The sequence below is a fragment of the Coturnix japonica genome, chromosome 4 (assembly GCF_001577835.2).
Source record: "Coturnix japonica isolate 7356 chromosome 4, Coturnix japonica 2.1, whole genome shotgun sequence".
NCBI classification, from domain to species: domain Eukaryota; kingdom Metazoa; phylum Chordata; class Aves; order Galliformes; family Phasianidae; genus Coturnix; species Coturnix japonica.
In genome coordinates this window covers 24,133,744-24,152,439 of record NC_029519.1, presented here as the reverse complement: position 1 = coordinate 24,152,439, position 18,696 = coordinate 24,133,744, and the positions used below count along the sequence as shown (strand labels likewise).

The window sequence follows — 18,696 nt, the reverse complement described above, 5'->3', positions numbered from 1 at the left end:
GTAGGCTGTAAATTACTAATCTGAAACTTCCAAGCTGGTAGCTTGCAATGCTCTTTATTTCAGGAATGCTGATAAAAAACAGGGTGATGCATCTTTTTTTTTTTAGTGTAAAATATGTGTTACAATTTAGAAATATTGATGAAAAGTGAAAATCAATTTCTTCTGTCATACCTTTGTGCAGAGATCATTTGGATGGTGAAAGTCCAATCAATCTTGTTTTTTCTACAACCCATGGGGGGGGGGGGGGGGGGGGGGGGGACAGCGGGAACAAACGTTAAAGAAAAAGAGCAGAAACTTAAAGATACATGGCTTCATTATATGTGTATTTGTGTATATATCTTAAATTTAAAAAATAAAAATAAAAAAATCTCTCTCAGTTCCAGATCAAACACCTACTACAGGGAAGATACACATGGTGACCAGCTTCTGCAGGAGTTACAACAAACTTCCAAATCACAGTTATCAGGCTTTTTCTTGCAACAGGATACATCCTAGGATAACTGTAGCAGGGTACAGAGTACTGGTTGAATAATGTAAAAATCGCTTGCATGTCTTGTCATGTTGTAGCAAACATACTATCTGATTGAGTACTTGCAGAAATTCAAGATCACTGGAAATCTAACCCCAAAAACTGACTAAAGTATATACAGAAGTGTGCTGTGGATAGATACATACACAAAAAGGCACTGACATAAATGAGTGATTGAATGAAATAAATGGTAAATTGTAGTGAAATATAAGACAAGTCTTATTTTATGAAAATAGATTATTTTTTTTTTCCTCATTTCCCATTTGTTAACTTAGTCAAATTCAACAAGGTCTGTTTTCCCTTGGGTATATTTTGGTTTGTTTGATTAGTTTAAAAAAATAAATAAATAAAAATTAAAAAAGCAAAATTTTCAAGGTAGAGCAATTCAAATTTCAATTTTAAAGCTGCAAAAATAAATAAACAGTATAGATGAGATAGAAGAGGTTTAAACATACACCTGCATTATCTGCCTTTGATCATTTTCTAGCTTTATATAGGCAGCTAATAAAAATAACAAAAATCAATTTACCTTCCTTGTTTTTGTCTGCTTCTCATCTCAAAATCTGAAGTTGTCGTTCTTGTCTTCTTTAAATTCTGTTCATGTAAGGGAGGAAAAATATAGGGCTTAATTTGGACATATTTTATAAATACCACAGTACATCGTGCTTGCAACTGCACTTAGTGTCCCTATCCTTGAGGACACAAATCAATCGTGTAAAAAGCATGTACTTGTTTTTTACAGCTTGGGGCTTAGATGCCCCTGTATTTTCTTTGTAAATAGTTGGGAAAAAAATTCCAGAAAGCCCCCTTGGGCTTCCACATTAGACTCATTCCTCTCTCCTCTCTAGTCATCACCAGCAACTCCTGGCTGTCAGATCAATCTGCCTTCACTCAGCAAAATCCACCTCTTCAGAAAGGTATAATTTATTTATTTTATATATTGTTTACTTTCCCCAAGATTATATATTTTCATTTTATATCTATTTATCTTTAAGCAGCAGCAACCACATTTGGACTCCCACACTAATCCACAAATTCCAGGTATGTTCAAACAAGACACTGTTTACAGAAGAAAGAGGAAAGACCTGAAGATTTGCTCAGCATTTACTCTTATCCACCTGAACATGAACCGTGTAAGCTGCTATACAAGATCTCACATTTAGTAAGGTCAGAGATCAGTAGCTACAGCCTCACATGTTTTGAGCTTTGATTCAGTCTGCAACTCTTTCTTAGAGCTCCCTTGGTTACTCTCCAATAAGTTTCTGTGCTAATACCCAGAAGATTTTTCATCCATTTCCTAAGAGTAGTACTGCCACTGCTTCCCCCTCTTCAAGTATAATGTTCTATATGTTTGTGAACCTCAAACCACAACAATAGTTTTTAAAATGTTTGAACATTTTACTCATGTAGAATTGCCTGTATTTCTTGGTAATTACATGAATGATACCCCTAATACTATTCTGCTTCCAGTTAGATTAAGTAAAAACAAAAGTAAATGCAGGGATACTGTTCTTTCAGTTACTCTTTTTGAAGAAATATGTATATTCTGAACACATTTGATATGTGCCTCCGAATCATGGGGGCAGAATAATGAAAAAATGCTTTTTCATTATTTTGCTTTACTTTTGCATCTTTCCCCATAGCAGTAATTAACTCCTGCATTGTCAAAAATCTAGTTATATGTTCAAAGTAGGTTATCAGTGTTACAAGCAGTCATGGGGCTGCACTGTGGTTTATCTAAGATGCTAGCGTATAAAATATATGCATTTTGATAGAAAATAATGATTCCCAGGAACTTTTTTTAAAAAAAAGTCCAATTCCTATTCTTGCTTATATCTATAAGTTTACATATAATAAATTGATTTTCTTTTCCCAATCATTGATACCAATTTGTCTTTTTCAAATAACTAATCAGCGCCACAGAACTTCATTACATCCAGCATCAAAAATCAGACTTCTAGTTAAAATTCTTGAAAATATGAACAAGTGGGCATAAAAGCAGAAAGAAAAACTAACAAAAAAAAAAAAAAGCCAACAACAAAATCTCACACATTAAGTACTGAAACCAATAAAAGGAGTTTGCTTACTGGAAAGAGGGATAACTGAATTGTTCACTTGGAAGATCACAAAGCCAAAGCAAAATGAAAGCCTTAATTTCTGACAAATACAAAGTGGCAAAGATATAGAAACAACAAGATATCATAAGAGATCATAATAGTATCATAAGAGCAGATAATAGTTTTCAGCATTGAAAGATTGCATTTGAGTGACAAGTATAGCTATAGTGCAGAAAGTTCATTCAAAAGTTTGGATAAACTGTAAGGTAAGTCACAGACTCTGTGCCTCAAATGCAGTTCTCCACCATTTATGTAAACTAGCTTTGTTAAAATAAAAGCATTCAGTCTCTGAACAAGTCATGCACAGCATTGCTCAGTATATTCTCTGTGTGATGCAAGTAACTAATGAACTTTCCAACATCACGGGTCATAGATTAACTAAATTCTGTGCCCTTTTGCTCTCTTTTTATTATTTTGAATCATACTATACCATTGATTTTTAAGATAGAATTCCCACAGAACCCAGTGGGGTTCTGCCTGGAAATCAATGTTATGATATGTCCCTAAGCACTCCTTCTGATGCAGCAACTGAGAAGGACCAAAGAGGTTAAGAAAGGTAAAACCTACCTCAGCAAATAGGCTCCAAACAGACCAGAAAAAATAAAAATCCCCTTTCAGAGATACTCCTTAAACCAGATGATTTCTGCTAGCTGGAAAAGCGGCAGTTTCTCTCAAAGATCTCCTCCAGCTCTGTTGGTTGGCTAGAGTAAGAAGGAACAGAAATCTTGTCCCAGTTGTCCACAGGCGCTCCTGCACTCCACTTCCCTGTGTACAATCTTCCAAGACAACGACTGGTTTCTGTTTCATCACCTCAGCCCCTTCAGCCAGACAATAAGAGATGCCAAGGTCCAGGTTCTGTAAATTTCTGCATACTCTGGAAACACATGCAACAGTTTGACATGGCTTACCCCTTTTCTACTTAGCACTTCCAGAGGTTTGCAGAGAACAAACAGGAAAAAGAAATTTCACAAATCTTTGAATATGAGAAATAGACTGGTACAGAATTAAGAGGACTCAAAAAGACTTTACCCACTATGGACAGACAAGACTGGAAATGAAAAGAGTGGGTTCCCCTTCTATAAACAGTGAATGCATCTGATGATCAAACAGATTGTTGGGGCGGGAACTATAGGGCCTTTAGTTATTTTTATTTCATACACTTTTTCAATGCAAGTTTGCAAAATTCAGTTAAAAAAAAGAAAAACAAATATGTCTAGGAGAATGCTTACAGGAGATATTCATTTATAGGTAAAAAACAACCCAAATAGTACTGTTTTGCTGTAAAGGTCATAAATTGCTGATTTGCAACTAGACATCTAGCAGAAACCAATTTTTTTAATGGCTTGAATGGAGTAATTTATATTCTAAGGGGGCAAAAGATATATAGTATACTACCTTATTCCCTCAGACTAATTTTAAATATGGCCTAGCTCTTTTCCCTTCCTAGTAAATTATCAAAGACTGATGATGAAAGTGCACTGCTTATTCCAGATCTACTCTACTTAAATTTTTTCAGCTAAATTAACCCTACTTCCATATGGGGATCATGACTCCAGAATCCAAAGCCTCATCACATCAGTCTTGCTCTCCTATTTACTCTATCACTGCACTCCAAGCTGAAAATGAAGTCAATTCATAGAATCATTAAGGTTGGAAAAGACCTGTAAGATCATCTAGGCCCAACTGTCAACCTGTCACCACCAGCATTGCCAACTAAACTATGTCCTTAACTGCTACATCTATATGTTTATTAAAAACCTCCAACACTTCCCTTGGCAGCCTGTTCCAGCACCTCACCACTCCCTTGGTGAGGAAATTTTCCAAATATTCAACTTGAAACTCCCTTGGCACAACTTAAGGCGTTACCTCTCATCTGATCACCAGATATATAGAAAGAGACCAGTCCCCACCCCACTACAGCTTCCTTACAGGTAGTTATAGAGAATGCTAAGGTCAACCTTAAACCTTCCCTTTTTCATATTAAACAATACCAGTTCCCTCACAGTTATGCTCCATGCCCTTCATCAGCTTCATTATCCTTCTCTGGACACCTCAGTATCCTTGGCAATCCCGGCAAGCTGCCCTTAGGCTCATCTCTAGCAAGCCTGGTTTTATCTCCTTCTCCCTTTACACCTAATTAAAAGCCTTCTCAATGAGCCCTGGCAACTCTTGGTCTAGAATACATTTTCCTCTTTGAGACAGGTGAACCCTATCTGTCTCCAGCATGCACACCACCATATAAACTGCACTGTGATTAAAACAAATAAACTAAAACAAAACAAAACAAAGAATTCCATAAATGGCATCAGCATCTTTGCCATGTGTTATCAGGTAGGTTTTCCTGTTCCTCTTGGTATTTTCCCCTGCTACTTATAGGACTGAGAAAAACACCTGTGCTCTTGTTCCTTCAAATAACTGCCCCATTGCCCCCAAGCACTCTTTTATGTTGTTCAGGATTGATCTCCCTCAACATTTCAAAGGAAAATAGCACTAATGTACAGAACATTTTTATTTTTTTTATTATTTTTTTTTTGTATTTGATAGAAGTGGAAGACAGCCTATGTGAAGAGTAGAAAAGTACCAATGTAAACTGAAATAAGCCTTTTCCCCAATAACCTTGTATGATTCCTCCCTGATTAGAACAAGCTTCTTTTCAATATTAGGTACTTAGTAATAGAAAAGAATATGTAATAGAATTTCTAGTAGATGAAGCATCTGCTTTTTGCTTTCAGGAAGCAACATTTTCTTTTGCCCAGCACATACTTTAATTGCCTAAGATGCAATTTCCCTTATGAATAATTTGAATACAGCTGACTTTTTGACTAAGCACATTTTCTTCAGAACTCAAATGATGTATGCACTGTAAAATATGGAAAACCACGTGGCAGGGTAGCAGAAGCAAAGTGATGGAAGTATAGCATTAATTTTAATGTCATTTAAGAAATAGCAGAGGTTCTTATTCCATCAGTGACACATGCCTCTGACCAGATGTGTAACCTACATTTTAGTTCACAGTTGCAAAGCTATTCTCTGCAAAGTTCCAGTCACATCATCCTACTTAATGTCGGATTTCCCACTGCAGACTCTCTGTTACTTGCTCCTAACATCACTGCAGAAAATTGACTGCCAAGAGGAGTTTGGCTACAAAGCTCTGTCTCTATCAGTCAGTTCGTTACTGTCTTTTCCTCATATACTGCACTCATAGGACCTTACTCTTCTGACTTGAAATGTGAATAACTTAATGAAGCCACCAATATGTCCTGCAGTGGAAAAGCAAGCCTTAGCATCTTTGTTTAAATTTTTTCAGTTTTCTTTGAAAACATTAAAAACAAACAAACAAAACCATAACAAAGCAAGAAAAAAAAAAAAAACCAAACCAAAAAAAAAAAACCAAACCAGAAAAACAACCTGAAGATATTATTTTCCAAACTGAGTGGAAGGCATGAATTTACAATAAATCATGTGAGAGAAGGTTAGATGCCATCTGAGAGTCATAGATAACTTATAACTAAAAACAAGATCACCATCTTCCATTAACAGAATTAGGCTATAGGCAAACGGAAGCTTTAATAACAGGGCCAAAATAAAACCCAATAACACAGCTTTGTTGGAATCATCAGTCCGTATAATTTAGAAATGTCCTGAAAATGCTCTGAAATACTTTGTAGAGGCTGTCTTATCTGCCTTGTCTACTAAATAAATTCAAATATTAATTATTGCATCCTTGGAAAGCAACTTTTTTTTTTTTTTTTTTTTTAATTTCAGCAGGAGGAACTTTATTTTACAGAGTTAGGAAAATTTGTCTTCTAAGGGAAATAAACCAGCTACTTCCACAGCCATGTAAACTACCTTAGCAAATGAATAATTGCTAAGTATAACTTAACATAGTTTCAAATTATTTGCATTTTTACATCTGTAGTAGCTAAGCCATCTGTTAGACATTTATTTTTTAATTTTTTTTTTTTTTTTTTGAGTCATCAGGGTATACACTCTTCTCATCAATGTCTGTTTAAAAGTAAGACTGTTCAGTGAAATGAGTCAGATTAAGAAACCAAATTCAGCAGTTTTCGATCTCTCTTCCAAAAGTCTATTATAAGATTTCAGTTCATCGAACCAGATACATACATACACTGAACTCTGACAGATTAACAAATATTCCATGATGTTCACCCTTATTGCTTTATATATTATTCACATTTATAAGTCCCATGTAAAATCAATTAAATCTGCTACGTCTCAGTTTCCTATGCTGATCCTGTATCAAATTCTATTTCATAGCAGTAACTTATAATTGTTCTCAGTAATTATAGATCTTGATTAATTGAATAAATTCAGAAGAAAAAAAAGTATTCACATGCAAAATGACATTGTCAATTAAATAGAAATACTTAATTTGTTTGGCAAATAATAAAAAACTTAAGAAAAATATATTTTATATAATTTATTATATATTATTTGAAGTCCTTTATATTTTATGTGTTGCTGACCATGCTTAGTATTTTTCTACATCTAATGAGGAAACAGGTTCAGAGTTTATGTGGTATGTACTATTTAAGATGAAAAGCAGGGGAAAAGTAGACCTTTCTCCCACCCCTCTTATGTCTAGTGACATCATACTGTTTATTGAATAGAAGAATTTCAAAGATATTCACTTTAAAACCTGGAAAAATGTTTCCCCTCTGGAGAACACTGCTAATTAATTCATTAGTGATGAAATGTATCAGTGATGAAAGATGTCTATGTATTTAGGTCTATCTGTTGATTAGGGAAATCTTCTTTTGATGTTGGAGAGCAAATTATCCCAAGAAATTAATGTATATAAGTAACAGCCCATCAGGAGAAATTTTAGTAAAACTCCAAGGGAGCAAATTGAAATGAATTCCTGAACTGTTTCTTACTGTAGACAATTTTCAATATTTAATGGGCACATACAATTTGAAAAGAGGACATAAGTCTTTGGTTTGTTTTTTGCCCTTTATAAAGATGATGATGAGGTCTTTCATATTTGGGGTTTGGGTATTTTTCCGAATACTTATCTATAATTCTTATCTATAATAACTATCTACCATACTATAAGTACACACATTTAGAACTACAATATTAAAAAGCCTACCGCTGGAATTGACAACCGCTAAATATAAGCAGCAGTTGTGTTTACATTTAGTGTAGATAAGTCTGTACTCAATATTATTTTGACTCAAGGCATTAGGAAGGTAGTGCAGAAGTCACTAGTAACCTTAAAAATCACCTGAAAAATCTTTGAAATTAATCACCTGAAAATAAGCATCTGGGGAACAGATCATGTACTGCAAAATGCTAGATCAAGAGCTCATGCGCCATAACTTTCTAATCCACGTGTGTGACTTAAAAGGTAGTCTCTTATCCTTTTACAATGCAAGGGAAAAATAATTTGCCCTCATCTTTTACCACTGCAAAAAGACAATTCATTCCTTTCCATATATTCCATATCTCTAGTAAATGTACGTTACCTGGAAAAGTAAGGAAACAAGCAGAATCTGGAGTGGCAGTAATGTCAAAGCATTAGGCAAAGAATAAATAATGCACATGAAAAAAAGCATAAGCTATTTTCTTACAATGGACTAAGGAAAATAATGATTGGAATGGACACAAATTCAAGAAATCTTTCCTAACTGCAAAGAAGATTAAATTGAACAATAATGTAACATGGGGATGACATTTTACTAGTAATTTGCATTAGTTTTCAATGAAAAAGTATGTACTATGAAATAAATGTCTAATGGAACAGCAGAATGAAATGAAAAATAAGAACCAGAAAATATTCATTAATATTAAAAAAAAAGTAAAATTCAATAAAAAACAAATAAACACATTTAGTAATATTTTTTTCAGACTGAAAAAGTACATAGATCTGAAAATAGACCAGTCATTCAGCATAACTGCAGTGGGGTAATAGGCAAATTGATGAGTTCAGAAATCAAAGGACTAACCTTGTTCAGGAGGTACTTATGAGTTGTAGAAAGCTGACTCAGACACATGACAGGTGAAACAGACCTGCTTGTATTCCAAGTAGTGTGACTTACTGCGATTAACGAAATTACTACGCATTCAGCTAAGGTAATATACTGGAGACTTAGTGAGCCTAGACCTGATAGTGTGCTCCTGACATTATTACTATTTCTCTCAGAGAGGGAATTCTATTACAGCCACAAATACCTCCTGGAACTAATTGGCACTCTTGGCAATGTCAGCGCAGAGGGTAATGAAGTACCTTTTGAGCCTGGGAGTTTCTGAAGAGGCAATGTCTCAAGCTCAAAATCCAGATTCAGTAATGAGGCAGGGTAAGGAAGCTTCTTCTGCTAGTGCTTGTCCCTCACCTGTCCTCACTCTAAAGAATGGGATTCATTCCTACCTCTAAGGAACCCAAGAAGCCTCAGTGCAAAAAAAAAAAACAAAAACAACAAAAAAAACATTAACATTGCACTTCACCACTCACAAGGACAGGATCATAAAAAAGTTTGTGGTAAGAGCTGCTTTGGGTTCCCCAACCCCTCCATGTATTTCACTACTAGAAAAATGACATTTAGAGTCAAGCTGGGAACATGACAGGCCAGCCATGCATCAGTCCCTGAAATTCATCAATGATCCGAAGTCATCATTGATATTCCACCCTAAAAGCACAGTATCTTTTAATATCTTAAGCGTAATTTGAAGGACTTTCACCTCCATTACACCTGCTACATCTTGAGTTACTCAATTTACTTAAACAGCATTTCGTACTACAGAGCTTCTCCTACTTAGCTGAGTTGCTATTTGGAAAGAAAAAAAGCAGCAGATGGGAAAAAAAATTAAAAAATAAAAATGTGGTATTTTTACCAAGCAAATCTGTATATTCCTATCAAATAACATCTTACTACTAAGAATAAAAATAAATACCTGTCAGCTGAACTTGGCAGGAAAATTTAAACACTGAAGAGAATACTTTAAGCACTGGTCTACAGTTTCCACTTTCACATTACACTGAAGTGCTCACAATGCAGGAGAAAGTCTTTAACCTGAGACATAAGTACAAGAAGTCTAGAAGTCTGGAAGCAGTACAACGAGCTTAAACCAGAGTTCTTCAGAAAAAGGAATTTATAAATTATGTGTTCTTGAGATAAAGTCATAACTACAACTCATTTGAATTTTAAAATTTTCAGATAGAGCATTACATTCTGGCTACCATTTAGATTTAAAAAAATAAATAAATAAATTAGACACTACAAGATTTTGCTTAACTCCAAACAACAAATACTGCTTTGCATTTAATCTAGGTCTGAAATTAGGCATTTATCAGCAATATTAAAAAACTTTACTTTCTCTTTTCCCAAGCAGTGTCATGCAACTCTGTAGGTTGTGGAGTCTGAGTGACAAACTTTTCATGGTAATTGCAACTTGATTTAGGTAAATGGACTGCTAATCTATTGTTTATGAAAGATGCAGAAGCAAGTCAAAACATGTCTACAGTTTACTCTTTTCAGAACCGCTTTGAATCTCTGGATTTGGTTGTGAGGTATTCTTGTGTTTACTTGGACAGTAAAGATAATTATAAACATTTGAGTTGGTGGGTATAAATATAATTAGTTATTCCAATTAGTTAATAATTTATCGTGTTTTTATTGCTAGCAAGGAGACTTCAAGATGGAATAACATTTAAATAAAAATATCAGCTCTGAATTTATCTCCTGACAAATTCTTTCTTTTTGTGTAGTTTGGGGATTTTTGTTTGCTTGTGTTTTAAGAAAAATATTATTTCTGCTAACTTTTTGAAATGATAACTCTCTTTAAAATCAAGAACTCCTTAATATGTATAGACTTCAGCTTTGGTTCTCCAGTTCCTTATTTCTTCCAATGCAGAATATCTCAAACTATTTGTGTTCTATTTAATATTTATTATTAACCTATTTAATAATTGCAGACAATGGAGATTAACTGTTTCCTCTCTTGTAAGCCCCTCTACATTTTGCTGGTTTTAGCATCTTTGACATCACTGAAGTACATTTATTTCAGTTTGCTACCTACCAGTACCAGTTTGTACTAAACTTTTTCATATCAGATGAAAATAAGTACCAGGTTACATCTATGTTTTGTCTATTAAAGCTGAAGATGTCCTTGGGTTAGTATCTCAGCAACTCAGATATTCCATGGCGCTTTAACAATATGCCTTCAAATTAATGATCATGTTATGTGGTAGATTTATTTAAATAGAGAGCAGGATTTTTAGGTAAGAATATGCTTTTGCATAAAAATGAACTTAATTATATGGAATGTAATTTTGGTCTATATAGCAAATGGAGTTTTCAATGGTCAAATTTTAGAATACATAAAAATTCCAGAAGGCCAGCATTTCCTCATTCCTCTTTTAATAGACCTTATAAATATATATATTACTTATACAAAGGTGATAGCAGACGAAAAAGAGAACAGAAATCCATACAAAAATGGAAGTAAGAGAAGAGAAAAAAATTAATTACCAATTCAAAATCTTTAAGATTTTTTTCCAGAGTAGTGCAAGGGAAAATTAAAATGTTTTGAGTTTTCTTCCTAACCTGGTCAAGGGTTACAATAGTGAAAGAATTCATTCTCCAAGGAAAAAATTTACCACCAATATTGGTGGATAAAACATTGATGATTAGTTAATGTTAATTGTTAAAAATAAACTGGAAAAACAAAACAAAATAGGTAAAAGAAATATATTTTCTGTCCTATGGAAATCCCAGAAGAGTTAAGGCATTCAGGTCATTCCCTTTTTACGTTATTTTCTACACATCTTCAGGGAGTCATTCAAACAACTCAGCAATGCCTGTAAGTAAATTATGCCAGACTTGATTTATCTCCACACAAGAGGAGTCAAAACTCAGTATTACTTCAAGTCTATCTAGACCATAAACATTTTAAGGTAACAAAAGTCTTAGTCTGTCTGAATACACAATATCTACCACAGTTTTAATGACAGTCATGTTTTAGTTTTTTGAATGTTGAAATGATATGTAACAATGCAGATTGTTTAGAATACCACAAACACCTATGTTTATATCACATAACTATAGTGCATAAAAATATACTAACAAAGGCACTCAATCTATATTTGACATAAGAAAATATTTCAATATATAACAGTATCTATCTGATTTATCTCTAAATTACTTTCACAGTAACAAAATGTCTATAGGTATTTTCTATTACGGTGATAAGCCTCATGAGAACTCTTAAAATACATGCAAATACTTATAGATGTAATTAACGTATACATCTCACAAAAATAATGTAACCATTACACTCATATTTTACTGAAAACAAACTGTCATCAAGATTAAAATTCAGCATTATCACCTATCCACAAAATTTAAATCTGTCTGTATTGCAGATAATCAGTCTGAAACTTACTCTTTTCTTTAATGGAAAACAAAATACAGGTTATAAAACAATCATGAGTTAGGATAAGATTTAGGTGTGGACACAATATTATCCTGAAGCAAATAATGTTTTAGTAATAGCTAATAGAAAAGGGCCAAAGCTGATCAAATTCATGGGGTTTTTTTTCCAATTTAAATACAAATACAGTAGATGGAAGGTTACATAAAGTTATCCACTAGCAACATATAACTGTGATGTTAGCTTTTATGAAAGAGATTTGAAACACGTTTAACATTTATATCACTAATGAGTTTTATTACAAGAATTATTCTGTGTATTACTGCTGTTAAGACGGCTGTTCTGTCTCTGCTTTGCTATTGTCTAATTGTACGTGGAACATAAAATGACTGAAGAAATGTTATCTTAATCATAGAATATGACTTTTTGATTAATATCTTCTGCTCCAATACACATATCAAAATTCATAAAATTAATTGATTATCCAGGCTCAGCTTGCAATGAATTGTGCTCCAGACAGCAGCAGCAGATGATCTAATCCAATGTCTGTCACTAGGCTTCAAGAAGTCCATAGGAAAATACAATTCAAAGTGAAAAAATAAAAACAAAACAGCTAACCGGGAAAGCAAAACCGTGACCTACACTTCCTGAATACTTGTTAGAGTTTCTTTTTGAACCTTTGAAAACTGAAGTATTTTTTTTACACTTCCTTCCTTTCTATCTGTCCTTTTTTTTTTTTTTTCCAAAAAATCATGACACATTTAACAGGTACATTAGCATACAAAGTAAGCAATATATTTAAAGACTTGGAATTATTTTCCATGATTATGTCTCATACATCATACACTTTTGGTTCCAAAACATGTGCATTTGATTTACATACTGTTTCTCTCTATGGCCTAAGCCAGCAAATTTCACCTTTAACTAACAGCAGATTGGCTAGTAACAGTAAGATACAAAATCACAGATCACAGTAATGGAAATTCTCTCAACACAGAGTATTTTACCTTGTAAGGGGTTTCAATTTGCTTATTTAGAAGATTCCCAGACAAAAAAAAAAAAAAAAGAAAAATCCTTACTCTTCTCCTCAGGAAACGAAAATAAATTCAGAAAGGTGGGTAGACTTTTAATATCTAGCAAACAAGATCTTCTGTAACTCAGCCCAGGATGAACTTCAGAATGTAACACTTTAATAAGGCCCCTGTAATTTTATTTTTAGGTTTATATACTGCAGCCTGTCAGTATAGAAAATACTGAACTAATGGTGATTAGGAAGGAAGTCTCATAACCACTTTAAAAAAAGTTGCACTCTTTACTTTTACCACCCTCATCACCCTAAACCATATGTAGTCTAGTACCTGCTGGCTACTTGCCTGTCCTCTAAAGAGCTACACATCTAAATATCTTATAAAGTTTAATAATCCTTCATACCCAAAAGTCTGTTTTCTTGATGTCAACTCTACCTCCCTTACTTGACTAGCAAGAGCATCCTAATAGCAGCAAACTAGCAGAAGCCCTACATGGAGCTCAGACTCCTCTTTGTAACTGACAGCACAACAGTCATCTGACGCTCTTTTCTTCAAGACAGACAAAAAAGGAGAAGACTTCAGTGGGAGGCAGCAGTTTATAAGCTTGACATTTCAGTGCATGATGTTCACTTTCATCAGCAATAAGCTCTTGACTGTAATACTGAAACATAATGAAGAATAGCAAAATCAAAACTGACACCGTGTCTGCTTAGACTCATGTTGCCTATATGTTCCCACAGAGTAGAATCATTTTATCACTTTTTTTAAAGTATTTTGGCAGGGAATGAAAAAATACCTTTAACTAGAAATACTCCTTGCCTATAGTAGTTAATTCGATTTTTAGAAAGGATAAGTCATATTAATTGGTATCTTCCTAAGCAATAACAAACCAAAGGCAGAAACTCATATTGTAACCAAGTGCAACTAATCACACCTTTCAGATACACTCAGAAAGTACAAACAGGGTTTTTGCAAATAATTTTTTTTATGGGTCAAAAAAAAAAAAACCAAAAAAAAAACCACTATAAGGGTACCAAATAAATTCTCTCTGAAGCTCTTCAAGGATTAAGGAAGATGAACTGTTCTGGGGTTTAGCTTTGTGTTATCCTTACAGCTCTTTCTCTGTTCTTTTCTTTTTCATATTTCCATAGTCCAAGAGCTGGAAACTGTGTGAAGATGAAAATATAATTTTCAATTACTACAGGTGTATGTGTGTATTGCTACATTTACTATTGATATAAACACAAGCATGTTTTCCATTCCATATTACTTACTGATGTTTTCCACTATTTATTTCTCTTGATGCTTTATGCATAATAAGGAAAAGAAAACAACAACAACAAAAAAAAAAAAAAAAAAAGAGAAAAGTAACAATTCCATAACAGCAAACTCGTCAACAGCAAAACAGCAAATTTGTCTGGAAGTTGGAAGACCTGAAGCAGGTAGTTAGGCATGGATAATTGGACTTAGATCTCTGCCAGTCTAGCCTCAAGTCACATCCACTCTACTTGATTTTCTTAGAAAAGGGAATCAGTCAGTTTCCTTCATTTTAACATTAATTTGCATCATAAATCCATCACTGCAAAACTGATACAATGTAACAAAGTTTGTTTTAAAGAATATTTATTTACAGAATAAAATGTTTAAATAAAAATTTCAACCATCATTACACATCTTTTAAAAAAACAAAACACTAATTCCATTATTAAAATACTATTTTACTGACAAATTTGAATATCAGTTGCTCATACCATAGTTGAAAAACATGAAGAAATGATTCTCATAGATGCTTCATGAAATGATGGTGATTAACATTTATAAACAATTTAGCAGAATTTTAAACAACTTGAACATTTAAACACATTGATTCAGGCATTGATTCAAATTCATAAACTTCTAAAGATAGATGCTCCATTTTCTTATGTAACCTAGTGCATACAGCACTGTATCAGAACAAATAGACTGTATACGATTATAACCAGTGAAGCTATGAAACATTCCTACTCCCGTAAGCAAACTGATAAAAACATTTAAAGTGTGGCAGAGATAAGAAGCAATAGACAAGCTTGCAGAGGCTACATAGACCAACCATCTCCATATTATCAGCATAATTAAAGCCACAGGTCTCAGCTGGAGAGAGAAAGGGGAAAATAAATTTAAAAAAGAGTGGAAAAACCTCATACTTGGGTCTAATGGCAGTGACAGTAATGCACCAGGCACTGAATATTTGGAAAGAAAATTACTAGATCACAAGAGAAATCCTTCCTTCTTGCTACCACCAACTCCTAAATCATTCAAGATCCATATAATGCCATTGAGTCTCTTATTTGCTTAAGACTATTTTGGTCTCTCTTCTTCTCAAATGTATGGCAGACACACTCCAATAGCACCAATAATCTTCTTCAATTTAAATCAAGTCAGTTGAGGCACAAAACTGCTGGGAGCTGAGAAATCTACAGAGATTGCAGATTACATGTTTTTACTTGGGCAAAGAGAGGTTTTACATTTTTACATTTCCTTCCCCCTCCTCTAAATGGATATCAATTCTGAATATAAGCATTAAAAAGTCAGTATCATATGTACATTTGTACATGTACTCATGTTTTTAAGATAAACTGAACAGGAATTAAGATTTCAGATTCCTTACCTGCCTATTTATAAATAGGTTTACTAAGTTTTGTACACAGTTCCTCATTTTAATAATCACCGAAAAACCTCAAAATGAATAAAAACAATTAGAATGAGTTTTTTTGTTTGTTTTTTTTTCCTCAACGGGATCAAAATTTTAAATAATATATTCAACATTATGGATAATGACTCCTGTCCATAAAACTTCTCTAAAGCTTACTTAGATCTAGACTTTCATACAAATTAATTTCATAGAAGAAAGCAATCATGGTCTAAGCTGCATTATATTAGAGAGATTAATACATGATTGATAGATGGTGCAGCAATGGCCATATTTTTTCTTCCCTTTGAAATAAAGTCAACTCAGAAGTGACACCTCTGAATTATAGGGTTTCCTGAAGGTTAAGCCATTTAGGGGGGAAAAAAATATATCACTTAAAATGTGCAGATCTTAATTACAAATGTTACTTTCATTCCAGGTTCAGTGGCTTCCAAAGATACTGTAGGAGCCCCATACAGGAGAAAAAAAAAATAAAAATCATAAGTACATATTTTCTGTTGTAATGTTCCAGTGCATAGAAAAGAAAGATGTTGTCATTACTGCAAGCACATGAACTTTGATTATACTTCTTAAAGCCATTTGCTAAAGTGTAAAATAAAGTGCAAGAGGCTATATTAAATGCTTCATTGAGTTTTAATCAAAGGGAGAAATTATATTTCTATTTGTTATTTATCTATCTTCAAAATATGAGTAATATTTATGGTGATAATTGTTGAATTTCTGTAATGGTTAGCATTAAGTATGTCTAGATATTAATACAATTTATTTTAATGAAATGCCAGTTCAGTACAGAAATTCTCTGATATACAGACCCTGCAATTCTGTGTTATAAGCTTTGGAAGCTAAACTCACTTCTGCTGAAACATGCTTTAGCAAGGAAAACATTAATAAAAAGTTAATGCTGTATTGAAGTTCTATTTTCTCTATCACCATAATACTGTTATATTTTTTACTGCATTAGCTAAGCCAACATCTTGCTATAGCAGACTTACACAATCCTGAATTACAAAAGGTATTACTTAGTTACTTTGAGTAGATTGAAAAAATGTAAAGGGCAATTTTATTTTTCTTGGTGCAACAAAAACATGAAAAAAAAATAAATCAGGTTTTAATAAATGAATGGTTATAGGTTATTCAAAAAAAAAAAAAATCAACAATATCAACATCCTATTCAAATATGGATGCCAGAACAATACCTCACCATCAAAATGCTTAAATGTTTGAAAGTAAAAATGAGAAGAAATGTAGTAATCAAATGGCTTAAATAAAATATCACTTCTGTGTCTAGCAAGATCATGGAGTAGATCCTCCTGAAGGCCCTACTAAAGTACATGGAAAATAAAGACAAGGTGATTGGTGGTAACCAGCACGGTCTAATTAAGGGCAAATCATGCCTGACAAACTTGGTGGTCTTTTATAATGAAGTTACAGTAACAGTGGATAGAGGAAAAGTAACTAACACCATCTGCCAGTACTTGTGCAAAGCATTTGACTCTGACCCACAGGACATCCTGGTCACCAAACAGAAGAAGAATTGATCTGATGGACACACTACTTGCTGGACAAGGAATTGGCTAGATGATCATATTCAGAGGTTTGCAGTCAATGACTCAGTGTACAAGTGGACTCTGGCAATGAGTGTCATTACTCAGGGATCGATTCTATGACCGTGTCATGGTTTTGTAATTTTGCTATCAGTATCAGTATTCCACATCATAACATCATGTAAAGTAAGTGGCAGTGGTAAGTGTTATGTACTCACCATGTAGAGGCAACCACTGGGTGGCTTGAAACATACGCAGTACCCATGCTACTGCTCGAAACACCATATTAGGTCTTGAGAAACAAGTCCTGTGGCGACATGGCACCCCAGAAAGAATTGAATCTGATAATGGGACACATTTTAAAAATTCCCTTATAAATACTTGGGCCAAAGATCATGGCATTGAGTGGATTTATCATATTCCCTACCATGCACCAGCTTCTGGTAAAATTGAACGATATAATGGGTTGTTGAAAACTATGTTGAAAGCAATGGGTGGCGGAACATTTAAGCACTGGGAGAAGAATCTGGCAGAAGCCACTTGGTTGGTGAATACTAGAGGATCTGTCAATCGTGATGGTCCTAGTCAATCTAGCCCCCTACACACTGTAGAAGGAGATAAGGTCCCTGTTGTACATGTAAAGAACATGTTGGGAAAATTGTTTGGGTCCTTCCAGCTTCTGGAAAGGGCAAACCTATCCGTGGAACTGTCTTTGCCAGGGACCTGGGTGCACTTGGTGGTAATGCAGAAGGATGGGGATGTTCAATGTGTGCCACAAGGGAATTTGATGCTGGGGGAGTGCAGTCAATAATTTTATGTATTTATATGTATATATGTTTGCATGTGTAGTGTATTTTAGTTATTATAGTTGTACATTTAGTTATGTTACATGTAATTCTACTGTTTAGCTATCATAATTTTACATACGTGTATATATATGTATATATATATATATTTACCATGATGTAATAATGTAGAATAAGGGGTGGAATGTCATGGTTTTGTAATTTTGCTATCAGTATCAGTATTCCACATCATAACATCATGTAAAGTATGGATACTTCTATTGAATGTGCAGTCCACAGAAGAAGACTACATATCCCAGAGAACAACAGGGTTAATGATAAGTCACCGGACCAGGACGCTGTATAATCTCGTTCCCAGGCTGGAGTGCCCTCCTTCTTCTCTCGAACTTCTCGGAGAGTGGGAAGCGTTCCACCGTGTCGCCTAGAGTTCACAGTAGGCCTCTCGGTTTTCGCGGGACTCTCTCTCTCTGTTTCGTTCAATTTGTTAGCCTCAATTATATTATATTGTGTTATCTTGTATTTCGGTATCATATTTAGTAAAATAAGTTTTTCCTCCTTAGATTGTCGCTGTTTTATCCCACTCCCTTTTC

At 34.0% G+C, this 18,696-nt stretch overlaps 1 long non-coding RNA gene across 2 annotated transcripts in view; it reads right to left on the bottom strand.

Annotated features, from left to right (window-relative positions):
- Positions 1-335: 335 nt before the first annotated feature.
- The window catches only part of LOC107313123, a 36,414-nt gene continuing 18,053 nt past the window's right edge, over positions 336-18,696 (bottom strand). Inside the window, exons 3-5 of one of the 2 annotated variants that reach the window (XR_001554817.2) lie at positions 14,102-14,233; positions 1,059-1,123; positions 336-500 (exon numbers count right to left, since the gene is read on the bottom strand). This is a non-coding gene — a long non-coding RNA (uncharacterized LOC107313123). Of the gene's footprint in view, positions 501-1,058; positions 1,124-12,812; positions 13,729-14,101; positions 14,234-18,696 lie in introns of those variants that run through there. The other variant, XR_001554819.2, reaches the window with a different exon arrangement.